Genomic DNA, 18,952 nt, shown 5'->3' with positions numbered 1-18,952 from the left:
AGGGCGTGATCCCAGATTCTGGGATCAGTCCTACATCGGGCTCCCTGCAGGGAGCCTGCTCCTCCCTCTGCCTATGTCTCTGCCTTCTGTCTCTCATGAATAAATAAATTATTTTTAAAAAACCAGTTCTATACTCAGTGCTCATCATGGTAAGTGTACTCTTAATCCTCTTCCTCCCTTCTATTAACCAACAGTTTGTTTTCTATAGTTAAGAACCTGTTTCTTGGTTTGTCTTTTTTTTTTTTTTTTTGGTTTGTCTCTTTTTTCATTCTTTGTTTCTTAAATTCCACATGAGTGAAATCATATGGCATTTGTCCTTCTCTAATTTCATTTAGCTTTATACTCTCTAAATCCATCCGTGTTATTGTAAATGGCAGTATTTCATTTTTTTTAAATGGCTGAGTAATATTCCATTATATACACCACCTCTTCTTTATCCATTCATCTATCAGTGGACACTTGGGCTGTTTCCATAATTTGGCCATTATTAATAATGCTGCAATTAACATAGGGGTGCATATATTTTGTAAAATTAGAGTTTTCATATTTTTGGGTAAATACCAATAGTGGAATTACTGGATTATATGGTAATATCTTGGCTATTCTAAATAATGCTGCTATAAATATAAGGGTATATGTATCCCTTTGAATTAGTGTATTGGTATCCTTTGGGTAAATACCCAGTTGTGCAATTGATGGATTGCAGGGTAGTTCTCTTTGTAACTTTTTAAGGAACCTCTATACTGTTTTCCACAGTGGCTGCAACAGTTTGCATTCCCACCAACAGTGCACAAGGGTTCCTTTTTCTCTACATCCTTGCCAACACTTGTCTCTTGCATTTTTTTATTTTAGCTATCCTGACAAGTGTGAGTTGATCTCAGTGTGGTTTTGACTTGGAATTCCCTGATGATGAGTGATGCTGAGCATCTCTTCATGGGTCTGTTGGCCATCTTTAAGTCCTCTTCAGAGGAATGTCTGTTCATATCTTCAGATCATTTTTTAATCAGATTATTGTTTTTTTGCTGAATGGTATAAATTCTTTATACATTTTGGATACTAACCCTTTATTGGATATGTCATTTGCAAATATCTTCTCATATTCAGCAGACTTTTAGTTTTGGTGTTTCCTTTGCCGTGCAAAAGCTTTTTATTTTGAAATAATCTCAGTATTTTATTTTTGGTTTTGCTTCCCCCTGCCTCAGGAGACATATTCAAAATGGGCTGCTATGGCTGATGTCAGAGTAATTACTGTCTGTGCTCATTATTATTATTTTTTTTTTTTTAGTTTCAGGTATCACATTTAGGTTAGCTGATTTTTAAATTCTTGCATATTGTATAAGACAGTGATCCAGTTTCATTCTTTTGTATGTGGCTGTCCAGGTTTCCAAACATCATTTGTTAAAGAAACTATTTCCATTGCATATCCATGCCTCTTCCGTCAAAAACTGACCATATAATTTATATGGATTTATATCTGGGCTCTCTATTCTGTTCCACTGATCTGTTTTTCTGCCAGTACTGCACTATGTAGATTACTATAGGTTTGTGGTATATATTGAAATCCGGAATTGTGGTATTTCCAGCTCTGTTCTTTCTCAAGATTGCTTTGGCTAATGGAAGTCTTTGGTGGTTCCATATAAATTTGAGGATTATCTGCTCTAGTTCTGTGAAAAATGCTGTTGATATTTTGATAAGGATTCTAAGAAAACTGTTGATTGGGGACACCTCAGTGGCTCAGTTGGTTGAGGGTCCGACTCTTGATTTTGGCTCAGGTCATGATTTCTGGGTCCTGATATCAAGCCCCACATCACATACCATGCTCAGAGGGGAATCTGCTTGATGATTCTCTCTTCCTCTCCCTCTGCCCCACTGAGCTCATGCACTCTCTCTCAAAAAAAAAATAAAAAAAAAATCATCTTAAGAAAAGAATCCGTACATTGCTTTGGATGGTATGGACATTTTAATATTTGTTCTCACAATTTATGAGCATGAAGTATCTTTCCATTTGTGTTGTCTTCAATTTCTTTCATCAATTTTAAAGTGTTCAGAGTACAGATCTATCACCTCCTTGGTCAAGTTTTCCTAGATCTTTTATTCTTTTTGTTGCAATTTTAAATGGGACTGTTTTCTTCTCTTACTGCTGCTTCATTATTAGTGTGTCAAAATGCAACAGATTTCTGTATATTGATTTTGTATCCTGTGACTTAACTAAATTCATGTATCAGTTCTGGTAGTTTTTTGGTAGAGTCTTCCAGGTTTTATATATATATATAAACATCATTTGTTAAAGAAATAAATATATATATGTATATATATTTAAATATAATGTCATCTGTAAAAAGTGAATGTCTTCATCCTTGCCAATCTGGATGTCCTTTATTTCTTTTTGTTGTCTGACTGCTGTGTCTAGGACTTGCAGTACTATGTTGAATAAAAATGTAGAGAGTGGACATCCTTGTTTTGTTCCTGATCTTAGGAGAAAAGCTCCCAGTTTTTGCCACTGAGTATGATGTTAGGTGTGGCTTTTCCACATTTGGCCTTTATTATGTTAAGGATTGTTCCCTCTAAACCTACTTTGTTGAGGGTTTGTATCATGAATGGGTATTGTACTTTGTCACATGCTTTTTTCTGCATCTACTGAAATGATTATATGGTGTTTATTCTTGGTCATATTGATGTAATATAGGACATTCATTAATTTGTGAATACTGAACAACCCTTGAATCCTGGGAATAAATCTCACTTGATCATGGTGAATGATTTTATAAATGTATCCAGTTTTCTAGTATTTTGTTGAAGAATTTTGCATGTATGTTCAACAAGGATATGAGCCAGTAGTTCTCTTTTTTTTTTTAATGGTTCCTTTATCTGGTTTTGGTATCAGGGTAATGCTGGCTTCAGAGAATGAATTTGGAAGTTTTCCTTTCTCTTCTGTGTTTTGGAATAGTTTGAGAATAGGTATTAACTGTTCTTTAAATGTTTGGTATAATTTACCTATGAAGCCATCTGGTCCTGGACTTTTATTGGAATTTATTACTGATTCAATTTCATTGCTGGTAATCAGTCTATTCAAATTTTGTTTCTTCCTGATTCAGTTTTGGGAAGTTTTATGTTTTTAGGAATTACTCAATATCCTCTAGGCTGTCCAATTTGTTGGCATGTAATTTTTCATAATATTCTCTTGTAATTCTTTGTATTTCTGTGGTGTCAGTTATATCTCCTCCATTTCTGACTTCGTTTGGAGTCTTCTCATTTTTTTTTTTCTTTTTGATGAGTCTAAAAGTTATTAGTTTTGTCGATCTTTTCAAAGAACCAGCTCCTGGTTTTGCTGATCTATTCCACTGTTTTTTTGTTTCTATTCCATTTATTTGTGCTCTAATCTTTAATATTTCCTTCCTTCTACTGGTTTGAGGTTTTTGTTGTTGTTGTTGTTCTTCCTTTTCTAGCTGCATTAAGTGTAACTTTGGGTTTTTTTATTTAAGATTTTTTTGCATCTTGAGTTAGGCCTGTATTGCTATCAACTTCCCTCTTAGAACAGTTTTTGCTCCATCCCAAAGATTTTGGATCATTGTGTTTTCATTTTCATTTGTCCCCATGTGTTTTTTGATTTCCTCTTTGATTTCTTGCACGACACATTTGGGTTGTTCAGTAGCATGTTATCTAACTTCCATGTATTTCTGGTCTTTCCAGATTTTTCCCTATGGTTGATACCTAGTTTAACAGCATTGTGGTTGGAAAAATCCCATGGTATGACTTCAGTCTTTTTAATTTGTTGAGACTTTTTTGGGGGGCCGAATATGTGATCTATTTCTAGAGAAAGTTCCTTGTGCATTTGAAAAGAATGTGTATTCTGCTGCTTTAGAATAGAGTGTTCTAAATACATCTGTAGATCTATCTGGTCCGACATGTCTTTCAAAGCCACTGTTTCCTTGTTGATTTTCTTTGGGATGATCTATTGATTTAAGTGAAATGGTAAAACCTCCTATTACTGTATTACTATCAATTACTTCATTTTCCATTATGTTTGTTATTAGCTGCTTTATGTATTTGGGTGCCCCCATGTTTGTTGCAGAAGTATTTACAACTGCTATATATTCTTGTTGGATTGTTCCTTTTATCGTTAGTGTCCTTTGTCTCCTGTTACACTCTTTGTTGCTTTAACGTCTATTTTGTTCTTTGTATTACTATCCCAATGTTCTTTTCACTTCCATTTACATAACTGCTTTTCTATCCCTTCACTTTAAAATATATGCATATATTTTATTTATTTTAGAGACAGAGTGTGCACCTTCACAAGAGTGAGTGAGTAAAGGGAGATGCAGAGGGGCGGAGTGGGAGAAGAGGGACTAGCAGACTCCACATTGAGCATGGAGACCAACACAGGCTCAATCCCACAACCCTGAGATCATGACCTGAGCCAAAACCAAGAGTGAGGATGCTCAAGCAACTGAACCAACCAGGTGCCCCTCTATCCCTTCACTTTCAATCTGCATGTGTCTTTAGGTCTGAAATGAGTCTCCTGTGAACACATAGAGATGGGTCTTGCTTTTTTATCCATTCCATCACCCTATTCCTTTTGATTGCAGCATTTAGTACATGCACATTCAAAGTAACTATTGATCAGTATGTCCTTATTGCCTTTTCATTACTTGCTTTATGGTTGTTTTCAAAGGTCTTTTCTGTTCCTTTCTTCTCGTGCTCTCTTCTCTCATTGTTGGCTTTCTTTAGTGATATGCTTGGATTCCTTCCTCTTTATTTTTGCATGTTTATTACTGGTTTTTGATTTTTGTAAACATTAGCTTTGTGTATAACATCTTCTAAATATAGTAGTCTATATTAAGTTGTTGGTTGCTTAGGTTTGAACCCATTCTTTACTCCTTTCCCTCTCCCCTAATTTAGGTATGTCATACTTTACATCCTTTTGGTTTTTAAAAATATATTTATTTATTTATTTATTTATTCATTCATTCATTCATTCATTCATTCATTCATTCATTCATGAGAGATGCAGAGAGAGAGAGGCAGAGACACAGGTAAAGGGAGAAGCAGGCTCCCTGCGAAGGGCCCAATGCAGGACTTGATCCCAGCACCCTGGGATCACGACCTGAGCCCAAGGCAGATGCTCAACCCCTGAGCCACCCAGGTGCCCCTATATCCTTTTCTTTTGCGAATTCTTTGACTGATTTTTACAGATATACTTATTTTTACTGTTTTTGCTCTTCCTATTTTCTTATTCCTACTTACAGTCTTTCCTTTCCATTTAAAGAGTCCCTTTTAACATTCCACATAGGGCTGGTTTAGTGGTCATGAATTTCTTTAACTTTTGTCTGGGAAACTCTTTATCTCTTCTTCTATTGTGAACAATAGCTTTGCCAGACAGAATATTCTTGACTGCAGGGTTTTCATTTAGGACTCAGTATATATCACGGCACTCTCTCCTTCTGCCTGCCCCACCCCCAATTCTTCACCCATTTTTACTTATTTTTATTTTTAAAAATATTTTATTTAAATTCAATTTGCCAACATAGCATAACGCCCAGCACGCCCTTCTTGTCTGCTAAATTTCTGCTGAAAAATCAGTTGATAGCCTTGTGGGTTGGACTGGGATATGTGGTTATCTTCCCTTCTCCTCCAGGCAGGAGTCACATTAGAGTGGTTGCTGGGCCATGTTGAGAATGCTTGCACACTGCCACACTTGTGGCACCACTTTAGATAAGCTCTAGCCTGGCATACTGGAGGAGCAGATCTGTAGGAGTATTCAGGTATGGGTTGCAGGGTGTTAGCAAAGTCTGTAGCTGTGGGAAGAGACTCAGAATAGAGGCCTGGCTGTAAGATGCAGAGCCGCAGAAGTATTCAGGGGCAGGGCCACCATTAGCAAGTTATGTAGCAAATACTGGTATTGCACTGTTTCCTATAGGTATCTGTGTGTCTAGGCTAGGGGATGGGGAAAGAAAATGGTGCCTGCGAGCTCTTTTATTCTTAGAGATGCCTCCCAATGATCCCTACTCTTCCAGCACAAGCTCTGAGATCAGTAGACAAATCTCTCTCCCACATACCCCAGGTATTTTTCAAACTGCTCCCTCTATGCTGTATCTCCATTAGGCTGCTGTTTGTTGTGCTATCTCTTTAAGGGCAGGGACTTAGTTTTCTCTCACCCTTCCAACTCTCCCAGAGACAAGCCTACTGATTTTCAAAGTTCCAGGTGTTATGCCCTACTGTTTGCAAAGACTCATGAAATCCAGCTGCTCTCATTTTCAAAGGCAAATACCAAGGGGATTCATCTCCCCGTGTGGGCACCCATACATGGGATGCTTGGTGTAGGGATTTGTTTGTTTTCCCCCTACATACCTGCAGTATCCCTGTCTTCCTGCAGACAGTCCTATTGGTCCATTTAGCTCTCAACTGTATCCCTATCTGCCTACCCTCTTCAAATGTAGCCTGTTACATTTAGCTGTGGAGGGTCTGTTCTCTCAGTCTTCAGGTCATTTTTCTGGGTTATTTACACTGATGTGGGTGTTATCTAGTTTGTGTCCATGGGACGAGATGAGCTTAGGGGTCCTCATACTCTGGCATCTTACCCAGAAGTCTTCAAGTAAGTATTGTTGATAACTTTTATTAACATTTGACATTTTGAAAGTCTATGTATGTGTATGTATATGTATGCATATATATGTATGTGTGTGATGTGTTCATATATCTATAGACTCAATGAAATTTATTATCTACAAATGTAGGCTTCTACAAGTATGTGGTAGTGGTAAGGAAAATATCTCAAGCAGTGTTGCCATCAGTGCTGTGACCTTTTTAAAAATGTCATAGTATTTCCAAATAAAACAAAGTAGTCTTTTCTCAATCATTCAAGCATTCCTGGAATATTTAGCTAATAGTAAAATCATGCAATAATAGTAACATAAACTCAGCAGTGTGTAAAATATCATGCAAAAATAATGCTTTATGTGAGAAGTTCTAGACCAAGATTATTATAAACACATTTTTTTTCCCAGCTATGGTCTGAATTTTGCAGGTCACAGAACAATTATCTGCTGTATACTGCAGAGTATCTAGATTAGAAGTTAGCAAACTACTGCCCACCAACAAACTGTTTTTGTAAATAAACCTTTATTGGAACACATCTACACTAAACTGTTTATAAATTGTCTTTGGCTCCTTTCACACTCCAGTAGCAGAGTCAGATAACTGCAACAGAGACCATCTGGCCCAGAAATCTTAAAGTATTTACTACATATCTTTTTATAAAAAAGTCATCTACTCTATAACCCAGATCCATGGCTTCAGTCCTTCAAAAGCCAGAAGACTTCACCCTCAACTCAGTTATTTTAACATTCAAAAGCACACAGATGTATTTCTAAAACATCCTCTAGGGAGAACCACTGCCCTTACACTAATCAATGATATAGATATTCAATAAACATTTAATTAAAAATTCTACTTCTTCCAGATGCAGAAAGCTCAATAGATAATTGTGCCCATTTAACAACCAAAAATACTTCAGATAAGATTTTTAAAAATCATAGTTTCTTTTAAATTCATCACAGAGCTAAAGACACAGGGAAATTTAAATAAACTAACTGTAAAATGTGCCAAACACTTATTTAGAGATATTTGGGGAGCTCCTGTCCACAGCAGGGATTAAAATAAATTGTGATTCCCTTTCTGGTACATAGTCCAACTACTCCCATTAAAAGACAATGTCACATGCTAAATACTTTGCATTCACTGAGGCAGATCTTATTACCTTAAGTTCTTAGAAACCACTGTGTTACATACAGACTAAAGGACAATGTATTTAGGGTTCTCCACATCTACCCAAATCCTTGGATGAATTCCCCTGAATGGGTTTCTCTGTACTTTGTTTTACTCAATATGCTATTACAGACATTTAATCATGAAAATAATCTTTAAAAATAAAAAAAATTAAAAAGAGACAATGTCAAGACAAAAGAAAAAAGCAAATTTCAACTGTATGCTCTTTATAAGAAATACACTTTAAGTATGAAGACACAGGTGGGTTGAAAGTAAAGTTGTGTAAGAAAATTTACCATACAAATACTAAGCATAAGAAAGCCTGTATACTTGTTTTAAATATAAGACAAGAGACATGAAAAGATGCTCAGTATCACTGATCATCAGGCAAACAAAAATCAAAACTACAATGACATATCACCTCATCCCTGTGAGAATGACCAAAATCAACAATACAAGAAACAACAGGTGTTGGCTAGGATGTGGTTAAAGGAGAACCCTTGTGCACTGTTGGTGGAAATCCAAACTGGTGCAGCCACTGTGGAAAACAGTATGGAGGTTCCCCAGAAAGTTAAAAATAGAACTATTTGGGATGCCTGGGTAGCTCAGCGGTTGAGTGTCTGCCTTTGGCTCAGGGCATGATCCCGGGTCTGGGGATCGAGTCCCACATCAGGCTCCCTGTGGGCAGCCTGCTTCTCCCTCTATGTCTCTGCCTCTGTGTGTCTCTCATGAATAAATAAATAAAATCTTCAAAAAAAAAATATAGCTACCCAGCAATTGCATTACTAGGTATTTACCCAAAGAATACAAAAATACTAATTCAAAGGGATACATGCACTCTGATGTTTTTAAAACAGCATTATCAACAATAGCTGAATTATGGAAACAGCCCAAGTATCCATCAATTGATGGATAAAGAAGATGTGGTATATATACACAATGGAATATTGCTCAGCCATAAAAAGAATGAAATCTTGCCATTTGCAAGGACATGGATGGAGCTAGAGAGTATTAGATGAAACAAGTCAGAGAAAGACAAATACCATATGATTTCACTCATATATGGAATTTTAAACACAAAACAAAAAACAAAGTGGAACAAAAAGGAGGAGGCAAACCAAGAAAAACTCTTAATTATAAAGAACAAACTGATGGTTACCAGAGGAGAAGTGGGTGGGGAGACTGATAAAATAGGTGATGAGGATTAAGGAGCGCACTTGCTGAAATGAGCATTGGGTGTTGAGTCACTATACTATACACCTGAAATTAATATTACACTGTATGTTAACTAATGGGAATTTAAATAAAAACTTAAAAAAAAAAGGAGAAAGTGAAATGGTGGAAGAACATCTACCACAAAAATACTAAGGATAAGAAAGCCTATGCACTCATATTAATAATATAAGACAAAAAAGAGATCAAGACAAAGACTAATACAAAAGATGAAGAGGATAAATTCATCAAGAAGATGCAGAAATCCTAAATGTGTAGAGATATAACAAAGCACCAAATATATGAAGCAAAAACTAATAGAACTAAAGGAAGAAATGGACAAATCCACAATCAGATTTGGAAATTTTAATATTTTTCAGCAACTATCAGAACAAGTAGATAAAAATGAGATTAATGAGATAGAGTATTTACATACAACACTATCAAGTACCTTGACAAAACTGACACCACACTCAACTGTCAAGAATACCACACCAAACTGTCAAAAGCTGAGCTGAAAAGAGCTGAGCTGCCAAGTTGTCAGAAAAACTAAGACAACCCAATATGAAAGTAACAGCTTTTAATCACTTACTAATCTCTAAGTACAAAAAGAGGCTAGCCCAAAGAAAGCACTGGCTCCCCAGCTGTTCTATATTTCTCCATGGAACAGTACCGCAGATAGTCAGATGGATCAGCACAGATGTAGGGAATCTTTTCATTGCCAACAGGGTACGAGACAAAAGGCTTTTCCTACTTCAAGGACCAGAGCCACAGAATCCTAAAGGAGCCAAATCAGAGGGAGTAAAGAGGATCCCATAAACAAAGATGAACAATCTGAGTATTAATAAAAACAATAACTGCTATGGACTGAAACATATCAAATATATTTAAATCTGCAAGTTCATGGTAATAATTTAAAAGGAAAACATAGGATAAACTTTGGAAGATGCTGAGAAATCATGAGCAAAAGCAAGATTTTGTCCTGATTTTTTTTTACATGAGCTATACCTCAGAGTAACCAAGACATTGATGAGAGGATAGTTCCCTTTAGGGAAGTATTCCAACTAATAAATGCAGAAGAAATAAAAGAATTAGAATATCTTGTAACACTGATAAAATAATAAATTCTGAAATAACCAATAGCTGTTAATATCACATAAAGAAAAGCAACCAAATATTATGCAGCACACACCAATATGTATGAAGAATTAGTGCAAAGCAAACAAGCAAAACCACAAAAAAAATGTAAACCTGATCAAGTCTCTAGAATTAAATGCCAGTTTAGAATACAGGAACATGTAAAATGACACCACACATGTGCAACCAACAAAATCCAGAATATGGGTAACTCTATAAGAAAACTGTTGCTGGAACAAATAAACTGCAAGAAAAGAGAAAGAAAGATTAAGATCAAGATTAAGAAACATATCATACTATTATACTAAATGGACATTGTTTGGATCTTAATTCTACAAGTATTTATGGACAATGGGAGAAATCTGAACACTAACTTGCTTTTTCATAATATTAATAAGGTATTAAAGGTGGAGTTCTTTATAGTGATGATATTGTGGTTATGTTTTTTAAAGATTTTATTTCTTGAGAAAGAGAGAGAATGAATGGGAGGGGAGAGGGAAAGAGAATCTGAAGTAGACTCCACGTTGAGCTCAGAGCTTGATGCAGGGCTCAATCACACGGCTGCAAGATCATGACCTGAACCAAAATCAAGAGTCAGACACTTAATCAACTGAGCCATTCAGATGTCCTGTGATTATGTTTTTTAAGGATAAAGTTCTTATCTTTTAAAAACACATATTAAAATATTTGTGGATGAAATTACATATCTGGGATTTACTCCAAGATAATCCATTTTTTGGTCAGGAGAAGGAGTGGTGGATCTATAGATGAAACATGTTTAATTATAAATTGATATTTGCTGAAGCTTAGTGATGGGGAGGGTACATGGGGCTATACTACATTATACATGTTTCATACATGTTTAAATTTTTCTATAATTAAAAGTTAAAAAAAAAGACTTGAAGGATAGATTCCAAATATGAACTATGATTCATTCTAAAATAGACTTTTTGAGTATTTGTTATTTTCTTATTTCTTTTTGTATTTTCTAAGTCATACCAACAAACATGTACTATTTTCATATCAGAAAACTACTTTGGGGGATCCCTGGGTGGCGCAGCGGTTTGGCGCCTGCCTTTGGCCCGGGGCACGATCCTGGAGACCCGGGATCGAATCCCACGTCGGGCTCCCGGTGCATGGAGCCTGCTTCTCTGCCTCTCTGCCTGTGTCTCTGCCTCTCTCTCTCTCTGTGACTATCATAAATAAATTTAAAAAAAAAAATTAAAAAAAAAAAAAGAAAACTACTTTGATATCAGGAAATAATAGCTTTGTAAAAAAATTTTAAAAGGATATGCAATGGTTAAAAAAAAGGCTCAATATATTCTGAGAAAAAGAATATTTAACAATAAAAAAACCTCTAAGACTTTTTTTAGCTTGGGTAATGGAGAAAAAGATGGGGAAGGAGAAAAATAAGGAAATGTACCCATTTTATTATTATTCAAGAGTTGTGATTCAGGTAGAATTTATGTCAAAAACATTAAAATAAACTAAAAGTAGGCCACTTCTAGAAATTTGCCCCAAAGATAAACCTCTACAAATAGAAACCATACGCACTGTTATTGATTGCTATATTAATAATGGAAAAATATTGGGGAACAAAAACAAATGCCTACTCACAGATGACTGGGTGAGTAAATTATTACACTCACACAACAGAAGAGGTAATTACAATATAGAATAAGAAAGATCTCTGTGGGCCGCTAAGAATGACCTCCAGGATACATTAAACATGTGAGGAAAACAAAATGTAGTGTATAGAATACTCCTTTTTTTTTTTTTTTTTTTTTTTTTACGATAGTCACAGAGAGAGAGAGAGAGAGAGGCAGAGACATAGGCAGAGGGAGAAGCAGGCTCCATGCACCGGGAGCCCGACGTGGGATTCGATCCCGGGTCTCCAGGATCGCGCCCTGGGCCAAAGGCAGGCGCCAAACCGCTGCGCCACCCAGGGATCCCAGAATACTCCTTTTTAATTAAGAATGGAGATGTAAAAAATAAATGTGTCCATGTATGGATACATATGTATACATACAAACACATACACATAAACATAGGCCATTTTTTTAAAAATTGAAGAATACACCAAAGAGAATAGGTAGTTATCTACACAGGGAAAAAGGAAACAGAGTGAAGGGGACAGGAATGAACACTGGACTTCTCTGCATTCACCTTGTTCTGTAGTTTTGATTTTGAAAATAAGTATATACTTTATATAATTTTAAAATAAAATTAAATCAAAGTGGGGAAAAACAATCACTAAAAGTAGAAAGCAAGATGAAACAAATGAGCCTAACTATAGAATACATAATATCCTATTGAACTTCCAAGAAGTCTTGATTGTTTTTCTGTATTCAGATAGTTAAAATATGGCTATTGTTAGTTTGAAACTCCCAATTCAAAAGGCGGCAGAAAAGAAAGAAAAGGGAGTAGGGAACAGATGGGATAAAATGATGCATTTGACAAAACCACATCAATGATCACACTACATAATATAAATAATTATAAGACAGAAATTGTTGGGGATCCCTGGGTGGCTTAGTGGTTTAGCGCCTGCCTTCGGCCCAGAGCATGATCCTGGGGTCCTGGGATCAAGTTCCACATCAGGCTCCCTGCCTGGAGCCTGCTTCTCTCTCTGCCTGTGTCTCTGCCTCGCTCTCTCTCTGTATCTCTCATGAATAAATAAATAAAATCTTAAAAAAAAAAAAAAAAAAGACAGATATCGTCAAACTGGATAAAAACACAAGATCCAATTAAATGCAGCCAACAAGAAATGTGCTCCAACACCAGAACACAAACAGGTAAAAAATAAAGGGATAGAAAAATATATTTCATGCTAACATAAATGAAAAGAAAGTGAGGGTGGCAACATTAAATATCAAAGTAGATGCTCAGAGCAAAGACCACTACCAGGGATAAAGAAGACCATTTCATAATGATAAAGACATCAATTCACCAACAGGATGTATTATGGAAAACTTCTGTGAATCTAACAGACCTTCAAAATATTTTATTTATTTATTTATTTTATTGGAGTTCAATTTGCCAACATATAGCATAACACCTAGTGCAGAGCTTCAAAATATATGAAGAAGAAACTAATAGAAATTATGAGACAGAAATAAAAACAGACAAAATCAGTAAAGGTACAGAGGATTTAAACAACACTATCAAAAACAATTAAAAAATAAAAATAAAAAAATAAACAACACTATCAACCTGAGTTACCTAGCTGACATTTATGGAACTCTTCACCCAACAGCAGAATATAGTCTTTTCAAGTGCACACATTCTGGGTCACAAAACTATTCTTAATAAATTTTAAAGGATTCACATCATAAAAAGTATATTCTCTGAACACAATGAAATGAAATTAGAAATAAGTAACAAAAAGATCTCTGGGAGATCCTCGTAATACCTAAAAATAAGATTTTCTAAAATAACCCATAAGTCCAAAATTTAATTTGCCTTTGTCAAAAGGCAAATTAGAAAGGATTTCAAACCAAAGGCAGAATAAATAAGATTGGCAAGTGATAACTATTGAGCTGGGCCTATGATGATTCATCATACTTTTGTGTATGTTTGAAAATTACCAACAGGGGCACCTGGGGTGGCTTAGTTGGTTAAGTGTCAGACTCTTGACTTTGGCTCAGGTTGGGAGATCGAACCCTGCCTCCAGCTTGGCGCTAGGCATGGAGCCTGCTTAAGATTCTCTCTCTCCCTCTTCTCCTCCCTCCCCATCCCTCTCTCTTAAAAAAAGGGGGGGGGGAATAATAATAATATCATCAAACAAAAAGTTTTTTAAAAAAATGCTGCTGTGTCCGAAATAACACATTATTTCCTTTATAAATTTATGAGTCTCACATCCATTCTTCCTCAATTTACCCACTATTGGGAAATATCTATCACAACTAACTGTAGATAGTCTTGCTCTAATCTACAGAAAATTGCCTTGCCACTTCTATTATTTGAGAAAGCTTAACTAGGAAATTTCGAAGAGAAAACAAAGATTTCTATGTCCTGAAAAAAATAAAGGCATTTAGGGAAACAAAGAGGAAACATGTACTCACCTTGGACTTTGCTTTTGAATGTATAACAGCCATTTTTTTCCTCCTCTGGGCTCTACTCTCAGGAAAAGAAAATGGAATCATGAGATAGTAGACCTTTCTTGGAACATACTCTAAATTAGAACACATACTCTTACTCACCCAATTCCCCAATCTACCTTTTATCTACAATGAAAGAAAGTCAGGAGAGTAGAACAGTTCTGCACTTTGTTTTATTTATTTTTTTATTTTATTTTATTTATTTTTTTTTTTTTTGCACTTTGTTTTAGAAAGATGGTCCAAGATCACAGCTGTCTCGGACTAGAACTTACTTCTAGATTCAAACTTGTCTACTGGAGACAAAGCCCTGCAGTGAAGTACTTCCATGTTCTAAAGTGTGTGACTGGCTCCTCTGGCACATTCTCTAGAAGTATTCCCACTCCTGGAACCCCATTACATTTCCAAATGGCCTGTTTTGAAGGTGCTATCAAATCTTGTCAGACACAGGTCTGTGGCTTAGAAATAACTTATAGTCTTCATTCAGGGGCTCAAATTTCTGACTTCTTTCCTTCCTGTCACCTTTCTGCATTCAACATCCTTAAGGCTGTAAGGTGAGAGAACACCTGGAAGCCAAAAGGAAACCTACATCTGCAATGTGAACAAAAATGGATAAAGAAATGAAGCAATATAGGCCATGTACGAAGGGGGATGACAGAGGGTCACTGAGATTCAGAAGAGAAAGAAGTCAAGTTTTGTGAGGACAAAGCCACGTGAGACTCATGATAAACAGGCAGACTCAGACCAGAATGAACCTCCAAAATACAAAAATCCAATTTTATCTCTGTACTTCATTAAATTCTCTTAAGATCACAGGCTATAAAAATATACAAATGACTAAACAAAGTCAGACACATTTCCATGGTCACACAGAGTCACAATCTCCAAATTAATATTACAACCTCAGACCACCTTTCACCTTAAATAAAATCCAATCATACGCGGTGCATACACACAATCACTCAAGCACATCCAAGCACCCTGTCGGGGATACACACGGCCAAAAACACACGTACAAGGCAGCACTCTCACTCTTCACAGTCATGAAAGCAGCAGTCCCAACAGTCACACATATGGCATTCACACAGCCATCCAATCGGACAGAAAAATATAACCAACTACCAGGTCAAAGAAACAAGTGGTCACAAGCACCGTGTCACAAAAACACTCTCATAACTCCTCAAAGTCACGGACAAACCCCAGGAATACACACAATACACAGTCGCATACACAACCTCAAAGTGATCCAAAAACATCCAAACACCCTGTCACAACAGCAGAGTCGCACAGTTCACAGTCACAAGCAAACCCCCAGTCACATACGACGTTCGCACAATCACACTGTCACACAAGCACATTCCCAGTTAGTTAAGCACGCCGGTCACACACACAATGTCACAGCGGTATTACTACACCCTCAGAGTCACAACTCTCTCTCACACAAACGCTTATTCACAAAACCACCCTCGCACACGTTCATTCGCCCACACCAAGACCAGGCAGGCTGTCTCACCACACAAAACGCCAGGAGACCGCCACACACGCTGCTTTCCAGCGACGCTTCCGCCCCGGCATTCCGGACATCCTCACCTCGACAGAAGGTGCGGTTCAGGATCCAGGATCTGGAGCCCGGGGTCCAAACCCCGATTTCAGGTTCGCCCGCCCAGCCGGAGCCGGGCCAAGCTCCGCCACAAGCGCTGCCCTCCCCTCGCGAGGTCCCCAAATCGCGCGAACAAACGGAAATGAAGCCGCACTTGGGGACGCGGTGGCTCTGGGAAATGTAGTCCAACGCCGGGAGGGCTGTGGTTGACCCGTCCGGACGCTAGGAATCCCAGTTCACTAAACCCTCCTCCAGGTTCCTGGACTCCGCAGCTAAAACCCGCTCGCGCAGCGGCGGCGCTGCGGGTGTTTGTGGGAGTGCCCGCCTGCCCTCGTGCGCAGGCGTCCGGCGTGGGCCTGAGACTGCCAGGGTTGGGTGGTTCCAGAGTCTTACCGAATCCGGAGAAGATGGGACCCTCGGGCGGGCAGGTGCAGCGGAGGAGCTGGAGCTGAGGGGAGGACCCTCAGTCTCGCAGAGACCCTCCCTGTGCCTTGCCAGGCCCTTCGGTGTGTGTGAGACAACGCGAGATGTTGTCGGGCGAACTGAGAGACCCTCGGCGACTGGGTGTGTGGTTGTATTTCTCCCTGTGTGTGATTCTACACGCCGTCGGGTGTGAGGTGGTTCATACTTGAAGCCGCGTGGGAATGGCATAACTGTGTGGGACTGTGTGGTGGAAGAAGGGACCTCTGCTGTCGTGGTTTGTTTTGTGTTCATAATTGAGAGTGGTTGCATGACTGGTGGTGATTCGTGTTATGCAAATGTGCTTTTCTCATGCCTTTATTTCTTGGTGTCTGTAGGAGTTTGACTCCCAAAAGAGCATGTGTGTGACTGACGGTCAGGTTATTTCTTTCTTGAACACTGATTTGATCTGGGGAAATAAAGGTTATCAGTTTATCTGGCAAATAATTTAAACACGATTTTTCTATTGGATCAAATTACGTGTTATGGGGAAGAAGGCAAAATCAACAGTGTTGTTTTCAAGAAACAGGATTTCAAAGCCAGTCCTAGCTTAACTGCTTTTTTTCTCTGGCACAGGCCCGTGAGGTGGGTACTCATTCTCTTGTGCTATTATGGGGACGTTATTGGGTAAGGTTGAGAGGCCATCGATTAAAAAAATAATTACATAACTTTATATATAAGATTTTACCTTGGCTCATAAAGCTGTGTATGCTTTGTTGGTAAGCCTGAATTGTCTCATGGCCTTTTTTTCTCTTTTTTTTAATAATCACAAACTTGAACTTCCAGTACAAAATCTAAAAGAGCAAAACAAAAAATCCCATACTGAGGTTATTAAAAAAAGAAAAAAATTCCAGTCCAGTTGGGAAAATGGAGCCCACTTCAGTATGACTTACCAAAATAATTTAGCTTTCGTTCCCTCTTTTAATTTGTAGCTTTCAATGATAGTTTTTTTAATGGTTTCTATTAGAGTAGTTACAAAAGTTTATGAAATGTATGTAAAGTATAATAGTCATTCACAATGTAACAAAAACCTGTATACCTACTACCTATTCTAAGAAAGAGAACATTACTGTTAACTTTGAAGATACCTAGACATTTATCCCTCTTACTATTCCTTTTAAACCTTTCCTCTCAAATACAATAATTATCTGGGGTTTTGTGTTAAAATTCTGTCACTTTTCTTTATAGTGGTTAGGGTTAGGGTTAGTGTCAGCTACACTACAACTGTAGTGTCAGCTACAGTTTGAACCAAAATATGTTGTTTAGCTATGCATATTTTTGAGTTTTAAATATTTTATATTCTGTGACTTGCCTTTTTTGTTGTTGTTGTTGTCAATATAAGATCCTGAGATTTAGCTATAGCTATCATTCACTTTCACTGTTGTATGGTGTCCTATTGTATTTTACCAGTTTTTAACCCATTCTCAATAGAAATATAAGTTGTTTCAAAGTTTGATAATGCAGTGCTGCTATAAACGTTCTTGTACATGTTCACTAATGGATATGCAGTCATTGCTGTAGGGCAGAGGTTGGAAAACTTTCTGTAAGAGGAAATACAAGAAATATTTTAAGCTTTGTAGGCCAGACCGTCTCTGTCACAGCTACTCAATTCTACTATTGTAGCAGGAAAGCACCCCTGGACAGTAGGTAAAAGAATAGGTAAAAGAATGAGTAGGGATCCCTGGGTGGCGCAGCGGTTTGGCGCCTGCCTTTGGCTCAGGGCGCGATCCCGGAGACCGGGAATCGAATCCCACGTCAGGCTCCTGGTGCATGGAGCCTGCTTCTCCCTCTGCCTGTGTCTCTGCCCCTTTCTCTCTCTCTCTCTCTCTCTCTGTGACTATCATAAAAAAAATTTTTAAAAAATGAGTGTAGCTGTCTTCCAATAAAACTTTATTGACAAAGACAGGCAGCAGGATTTAGGCCGTGGGCTAGAATTTACCAGCCCCTGCTCTAGGATATATTTTAGGAATATTGTATTACTGAACGTAGGGTATTTGGAACATGCATATGCCTTCAACTTTACTAGGAAATGTGCAGTATTTTCCACAGGAGATTTTCCAGTTTATATTCTTTACTAACATTTGAAATTGTCAGAATTTTGGGTTTAGTACAATCTGGTAGATGGATATGAAAATAGCACCTATTTCTGGTTTTATTTTCCATTTCCCTGATTGAGGTTGAGCTTTCTTTTTTTCTTTTCTTTTCTTTTTAAGCATATGTTTACTGGCCATTCCTCTTCTGTGAAATGCCTATTAAAGTCTTGTGCTCAGGGGCCTGAGTGGCTCAGTTAGTTAAGTGTCTGCCTTCTGCTCAGGTCATGATCCCAAAGTCCTGGGATTGAGTCCTGAGTAGGGCTCCCTGCTCAGTCTGCTTCTCCCTCTGCCCTTCCCCCTTGCTCGTGATCTCTCTCTCTAATAAATAAATAAAATCTTAAAAATAAAGTCCTGTGTTCATTTTTTCTTGGGTTATCTTTTATTATTAGTTTTAGAAATTTATTTTTAAATTTGTTTAGGTGTTTATGATTGAACATGCCTTCTAGTTTATAGTTTGTTTTTTCATTATTTAGTAATCTTTTAATAAGTAGAAGTACTCTTTTAATGTCAGGTTTATTTAATTATTCTTTATGGCTTGTAATTGTTTGCATTTTGTTTAAGAAATTCTTCTCTAAAAAAAAAGAAAAGAA

The 18,952-nt window shown here is 37.4% G+C and overlaps 1 protein-coding gene across 2 annotated transcripts in view; it reads right to left on the bottom strand.

Moving 5' to 3' along the window:
• Positions 1-16,091, bottom strand: part of LOC112928477 (uncharacterized) — a 166,922-nt gene extending 150,831 nt beyond the window's left edge. For both annotated transcript variants that reach the window (XM_072746850.1, XM_026010220.2), the window contains exons 1-2: positions 15,801-16,091; positions 14,178-14,229 (exon numbers count right to left, since the gene is read on the bottom strand). The gene's annotated coding sequence lies outside the window, so the exon portion shown is untranslated. The remainder of the gene's footprint in view (positions 1-14,177; positions 14,230-15,800) is intronic.
• Positions 16,092-18,952: the final 2,861 nt, after the last annotated feature.

The sequence above is a fragment of the Vulpes vulpes genome, chromosome 1 (genome assembly GCF_048418805.1).
Source record: "Vulpes vulpes isolate BD-2025 chromosome 1, VulVul3, whole genome shotgun sequence".
In the NCBI taxonomy this organism is placed as follows: Eukaryota; Metazoa; Chordata; class Mammalia; order Carnivora; family Canidae; genus Vulpes; species Vulpes vulpes.
This window is presented reverse-complemented; position numbering and strand designations above follow the sequence as displayed.